Consider the following 7,744-nt stretch of genomic DNA (forward strand, 5'->3'; position numbering starts at 1 on the left):
CTGTGATTGTTCTTCAATGGCCCAAGTACAGCACTGACTGGAGAGACCTAAAAATGACTGTCCACCAACATTTACATCCAACCTGCCAGAATTGGAGAGGAATGGCAGAGGATCCCCAAGTCCAGGTGTGAAAAAATATTTCCCAAAAAGACTAATGGCTGTATTAGATCAAAAGGGTGCTTCTACTAAATACTGAGCAAAGGGTTGTAATACTTGGGACCATGTGATATTTATGTTTTTCTTTGTTAATAAATATGCAGAAATGTCAATAATTCTGCGTTATTCTGTCAATGTGGGGTGCTGTGTGTACATTACTGAGGAAAAAATAAGTTTAAATGATTTTAGCAAATGACTGCAATATAACAAGGAATAAAACATTTAAGGGGGTCAGAATACTTTCCGTACCCACTGTACATTTTATTTTTAAAATAATGTCGCTATTGAAAAACCTTCTTTGGTGTAAATTATACCTTTAATCCAATCATATAAGACTTATCTTTAGTATGAAAGAGAACAAGTTCCATAATTTCTAATTGAGTGGGTAGACCAGCAAATTAGTAAGATCCGGAAAATGACATTATAGCAGCTTCAGAACCATTTTGGCGCGAGGAAACAAGGAGAAATTAATTAGTTCCACTTCCTCTGTGTGGTGATGTTCGAATTACAGCATTTGGAGAAGATTTCCTGGCATGTTGTTACCTGAAATGTATGCCATTATTATTTTAGAATAAGGATTGCACTATTGGGACTGTTGAGGTTTTGGGTTTAGATTATATCATTTGGACGGTTTGCCAAAGCAGGGATGAAAAAAGAGTCTTTGTGACCTGCATAATTCAGCTCCTTACCATGTTGGTTGCATTGGTTCCAAAACACCAAGATGCCATTGAGGTGCCACTGAGCAAAGTACCGTCCCCACACACCTTTCATGGCTGCCCACTGTTCACTAAGGTGATGGGTTAAACGCATAGGACTAATTTCATTGTGTGCACTATGACAATCACTTCCGTTTCACCTATATTTTCTGCTGGCAAAGTTTTTGTATGTTCCTAATACTCCAAAATATGAACTAATTAAGATTTACATTTACATTTACGGCGACTTACCATAAGTCCAGAGCGACTTACAACGTAAGCTGTAACTACTTTTATATTTATGGCATTTATCAGACACCCAGTCAGTAGTTACAGGGAATGGAGCTTTTGGAGCAACTTAGGGTTCAAGTGTCTTGCTCAGGGACACAATGGTAGTAAGTGGGATTTGAACCTGGGTCTTCTGGTTCATAGGTGAGTGTGTTACCCACTAGGCTTCTACCACCTCAATACTACAATACAAATTAACAAGTCTTTGCTGGCCATTTTGTAAAGTATCTGTGCTCCAGTCAACCATAACAATGTGGCCAGTATTTGCATAATATTGATTCCAAAAGATTCCATCAATTCACCAACTCCACTAAACATCCCACAGATGGTCGACTGGTTTGAGAGCTGGAGAATTTGGAAGTCTTCAACAAACTTCTTCCTCAAATCATTCTTGAAGCATTATTGCAGTGTGGCAGGGTGCACTATCCCGCAGTTCCATCGGGGAATACTATTTCTCCAGGTAAGTAATGCACACAAACTGATATGTTGAAGAAAATTCCTCCAACCAGGTCATGTTCTTGCATTGCTCCTTGGTCCAAAGCTGATGCCTTGTCCTTGTCAAAACCTCCCACTGCCAGGCCCACTGAAACAAAATTATCAATGGTATCCACTTGTCTTAATGTTATGGCTGATTGGAGTATATTCTACATGATACAAATGTGTATCCACATCATCAACTCTATTGTGATAAAGACAGGTCTGTACCCCAGTGAGGTACATCCAGCTTTACCCTACCCCTTTCCTATAAGTGCTGAGAACACTGAAGTGCATTTATAGTTGTATAGTCTGTATAGTTTATTTAGTTTAGGTGCTTTTTGCAATTTATGCAGAGGAAAGTGTGTGCGTGAGTGTGTGTGTGTGTTTGCACAATCTATGCTGAGACAAGGGCAGAGGCTCTGGGAAAAGGAGAGAGAGAGAAGGAGAGAGAAAATTCTTTCCTGGTGAAGTCACCATGTCTGTGGCGATGGGAGAGCGGCGCTGTCTGCACACACACACACACACACACACACACACAGTGCTGTATGTCAATGTAGGAGAGTGGGTGGGAGAACAACGCCGCAGGGGTTTTAGAGATGGGGAAGGAGGGGGGAAGGGGGAGAGAGGGACAGGCAATGAAGAAAAGGAAAAAGCGAGAGAGAAGAGGACACAGATATGAGGACAGTTTGGAAGGAGGCATGAAAAAGGAATGGGACCCTAAATCCAGAAACAAGGGAGAAAAGGGGAATGCTGACCCAGGAACAATTTGGCTTCAACCATAAGAAGTCAAAGTCACAAAGTTACAGTCTCACCAGCACAGACATTTGATTTGTTATAGATTGTTGCCTGCTGGGAAATAACAGTTCCTCACATTTGGTGAATGAAGCACTAATAATGTTGTGACGGAGCTTCACATATTCTTCATCAGTCACGTCTAATGAAAATTGCACTCTGGAGCAATGGGCTCGCTGGTGCAGGCTTGTTTTCTTCTTAAAATACAGCAGAAAAATACAGAAGCCTGCTCTCTCGTTGACAGTAACTATACTGCAACATAATCAGCATATACTTATAATAATAATCAGCATATCAGCATATAACAGCATATGCTGTTGGATAAAGTTGAGGAGAACCCATTCCTGTTTTAGCTAAGTTTTAAGCTGTGGTTTCACATGGTTTTCTAAAGTGAGACACACCTAGTGCTATTAGTGCTTTGTGGGCTTTTTGAAGGATTTTTGAGACAGATGTATTACAAGTGTTATGAATATGAGAGCTAGGAAAGATTGTTGTCCCTGCAGGTTTACCTAACATCTTTCTAAACGTTTTGTCTTGTTGGTTCCTGCTGGAGCTTGAGATGTCCTCACACTTGGCTCAAATGTTTGGAGGAAGGTGTCAGAGATTCTTAAGAGTGCAGAGAGTGATGACCAGGGCAGCTGATAAGGCCTCTCAGAAACCCCCACATGCCGCTGCCAGGGCAGGCCTGTTCCCCTCAAAGCTCAGGCCAGGGAGAGACGCTGCAGCGCTGTCTGTAATTGCCTCAGTCTAGACACTGTCTGGTATGAGGAACAGACACACTCACTGGGAGTAAGGAAAGAGTGTGTGTGTGTGTGTGTGTGTGTGTGTGTGTGTGTGTGTGTGTGTGTGTGTGTGTGTGTGTGTGTGTGTGTGTGTGTGTGTGTGTGTGTGTTGGGGGGGTGGGTTGAGGAGTGCTGGAAAGATGGTTGAGGGGGGACTAGCTCACTCCAAATGGGAAAAAACTTTATATGGAATATAATATTTTGTATTGGTCAAAAACAAGCCTTTGTACCTACTACTATTCACATTTATTAGAATAAAGATTTTGAGTGCTGCATGGTCCAGTGGTTTATTCAAACAATTTACAAACCTATATTAGTATTTTTTTCTTTTACACAATGTCACCCTATTTATACATTTATTTATGTGTGCTTTATGTTGCATGAATAAAAAATATCATAGATTACATTTCAGTATGGGTATCAGAATGCCATTTTCATTACAGGCTTCATAAACATTGACCATGTAGAACCTTTATTTTGACACATTTTTTACATACATGTTATTCCTCAGAAATAAGATATTTTTACTTTCATAAAGATTTCATACTATCTAAGCAGTTTCTGTTTTTGCTTCTGTATCTGTGCTTTTGCTAGAGTGTGAGCTTTGGTGACAAAAAATTGGGGAAATTTGGTCACCTTTAAAGCTGCTTTATGAAATGTTTTGTATAATGAATGAAAATATAGCCAGAATATGTCAATCACTTTTTGTGGGAAACAGTTGGGGCATCCTTATTCTTTGACTGGGCATTACATTAAACCATAAATAGGAGCAATAATTGTAGTTTCAAATGTAGTATGTGTTTAAATGTGTCTGAACAATTTTATGAGTTGTTAAAATGAGTTGTTCAGACTATTCGTCTGATATTCATCTTACATAAAAGTGGTTCCTTTCAAAATGTGATTACATAGTTCATATTACAAATTTACATTTCTCTGTCTAAGATGTTTTTGAAGTCAAACAGAAAATTCACTAGATGTAATTTGCCAAAACCACCAAACCATTTTAAAGGGAGAAGCATTTTTTATGAAGCAGTGACCTGCAAGTAACCCAGCCACAAACACAAGCATACAGGATCAAAAGCATCAATTTAATAACTTGTACGATGTCCCAGCATGTATGTATCTCTTAGACAAGTTTGAAATGTAAGTACTTTCTGAAAAAAGTATTAACAAACAAGGATTTGTTAATACTTTTAGTTTTCTGTATCTTTGCTAGTTTTCTGTATCTTTTAGAGGACAAATTATTCAATAATTTATTATTCAATATGCACTGCTATTCTGATTGTTTAACAATTTAAATATGTGCCCTCTGCTTAAAATATAGAATTTTGGCCGTTTAAGCCACCTTTGAGATCTTTGAGCCATTCTCAAGATCTAGTTTACTGATTGGACAGTGGACATGTTTATCCATTCTGATCTTCTTCACTTTGTATTTGCTCAGAGACTGCAGCTAAATATTCGGGTGGTAGTCGCCTGGTGAGTAAAACACTCGCCTATGAACCAGAAGACCAAAATGTCTCAGGTTGTAAGTCGCTCTGGATAAGGTTGAATGAAAATGTAAATGTGAACAGCAACATATAGACCTTTGCTCACTGATTCTGCTGTAGAATGTCTTCACAAATGTTCAATTTTTTTTAAATAAACCTTTAGTGCAGTACATCAAAGAAAGCAGTTAAGCTTTACCATGCTTTACATAGTCTATTAGGTTCTGGGTCTTGTATTTCTTTTCTCCCAATATAAATTGTATTTTGTTCATATTTGCTCTACTAATTTAAAATGGGAATATATATTATTTTATATGTAGACTCATGGTAGATAGACATCATACTGCATGGGACATGCGTGTAGATCCTATTACCCAATGGTTCTTGTTTGAGGTTTCTATGGTCTATATCCACACTGTTCTTTGTGGAACTTTTTTAAACTAACTATCCACTTGACCTCTCAGGGATTATTAATAACCATAAATGTGTTGTTTCGCCATGCCTAAAATACAGCATTTCTATTTCACACAACTCATGTGTGAAAGCACCGTCTGGACTGCAGAGCTGCGAGAACTATTGCTAGTCTCTTTTCAACATGAACTTAGTCTAGAAGAATGTATGTCTGTGTGTGTCTGTGTCATATGACCTTATATGTGCGTGTAAAAAGGACTGATGGTCTGATTTTTGTAATGCCATTATAGACTTAAATTAGGATGTGTTAAAAGTTTGTCTTCGGTTTTTACTGATACTGTTAAAAAATTATAAAACAACAGAAAGGGTTTCTTCATGGTTTTATGTAATTTTATGTAATCATTTGTGTTTTTATAAACAAAATTGTAAATGCGAGGAGCACATTGACAGCTCTCATGTACCCTACTTCCTCACTCTAGATTATAGAAATCTGTGAAACAAATCAAACATTCGTAAACACTCACACTGCACTAACTTTTGCACCCTAAAATATCCACCTGTGTGTTAATGTGATCTATTTGTGATGGTAATATGCTTTTTGTTACTGATATTATGTTTATGGGTTATGAGTAGAGGTTATGAGTAGAGGTAGTTATATAATACGTATGGTGCCATAATATCACAATGGTCCGCTCAAACATTTCTGATGTCTGTTATGAAAATATGATTTTGTCGGTGCTTGAACGAGGAAGTGAGTGCTCATGTGTTTGCTCATGCACTGTTGAAACTGTTTGCACATGTGTTTGCATGTGTGTGTTTGTGCAGTTACGTGTCTGTGTGTGTAGCAATATATAAACCACGGTGTGTTCTCCCACCTCCGGTCCTCAAAGCTCGCCACACACCTCCACACATCAAACAGCCTCGGATTCAAACAGGCCTCTCTATCCCACAGCTAGCCTCGCAGAAACCCTTTTCATTCCTCACCGAGAGAGAGGGAGAGAAAAAGGAGGGAAAAATGAGGCTGGGGGGGGGAGAGGGGTGGCGGGGAGCATTGCGGGGGAGGGACGGAGGGGAGGGGGGGGGGGTTAGGCAGCATTGTTATGATGGAGCGCAACTCGATACTCTTGCATGCTGAATATTCCCCTAGAGGGTTTTTTCCATTACCCGAGCACAGCAGAATGGTAGAGTCGTTTAGTTTAGCCGAGCTGCTTCTCTCTCTCTCTCTCTCAGCGTCCCCCTCCCTTTCTCTTAGCCTATCTGTTCCCCCATCCCTCCTCCCTCAGCCTCCCTCTCTCCTTCTCTGTGTTTTTCCATAGGCACATTGTGCAAATGTAACCTTTCAGTAGGCCCCTCCCCTCCAGGAAGTTGGCTGGCCCCTTTGCTGCCAGGAAATATGAAAAACTGGCAGGATGCCCATTTAATCTGCAAACAGAGGGAGGGAGGGAGGGAGGGAGGGAGGGACGGCGAGCAGAGCGGAGGTGAGGTGGAGGAGAAGGAAATGTTGCAGCCACGCTCACCAGCAGGAAGGGGGAGAAAGAAAGCCAGGAGAATTTGACTTTAGAGGGGGAACAGTCGCGCAGGCTACTCAGGCCGATAGTTGTCCTCCGTGCGCCGTGTGCTACAAAGAGAGGCATCTCTGTGAGGCGGCCACGCCTCAACACTTCTTAACTCACCCGCTGGTGGCACGCCCCGAAGAGCTGTTCCTTCCTTGTACATGTTGTGTCATAGCATGCTTTCCGAAGGCGCGATTACGGCTGCTGCTCAGTGTGCTGTACCCGGGCCCAGAAATACGAACGTGGTTATTTAACCTAATGCGCTAAATCGTGTTCCACCTTCTTTTGGCCACTTGGTTGTCAATACACAGCCCCTCTCCAGATCATCTGGAGCTGCCTCACGGTCTCCTATTGTCCACCAAGGGCACCTTGGTGATTGCTTCACCGTCCCAAAAAGAAGTGGCTTGGCTGCCAAGAGAAGACATAAGAAAAGAGTAGAAAGTTAGTCTCTGTTCCTTCTTCCAGCTTCTTGCTCGCATGTATGTGGTGGTCTTCGGTTTCAGAAGGCAGATGTATAAAGCTGCTGCCGTAGGGGTGCTGGGGCACAGGAGAGTCTCGTTTTCTTACGTTTTACCAAATGAACTGACAGTAGTGTGACTGTGAGTTAATGTGTCGGTGCTTATGGGTGCTGTGATAAAGCCGTGTCTAGGCTCCAGAGCTCAGGTCATGCAGATGGAGGGTGAGTCACCTCCGCACGCCGCTCTCCCGGCTAGGTGGTTTTCCAGTCAGCACGCCCAGCCCTCGGTTTTTATGGGCCTCTCGTTCGTCAGCAGCGGTATCAGCACACAGTGTGGGGTTGTTGGGTTTGTGGGTTTTTTCGGCGGGGCGGAGGAAAAGCACCGGGAAAGTCCATTTAACTACAGTGCCACCTTGTGGAGGGGTAAAGCTACAGCAATGCCGTCACATGACTGCAAGTTGGAAAGGTGTACCACAGCGCCACCTCTGGAGGAAACTGTAAATAAAAATAGAAGACGCTATTTATCTTCTGCTGAAGTGTAGCAGGACGTGCATCACATTTTCAAGCATTGTGGCCATGTTATGTGCTGGCTGTTGGCTGTGTTGACTTTGCCTCTGGATGTGCTGCTGTTCTCTGTGATTTTCTCTTT

Source organism: Denticeps clupeoides, chromosome 3 (assembly GCF_900700375.1).
Source record: "Denticeps clupeoides chromosome 3, fDenClu1.1, whole genome shotgun sequence".
Taxonomy (NCBI): Eukaryota; Metazoa; Chordata; class Actinopteri; order Clupeiformes; family Denticipitidae; genus Denticeps; species Denticeps clupeoides.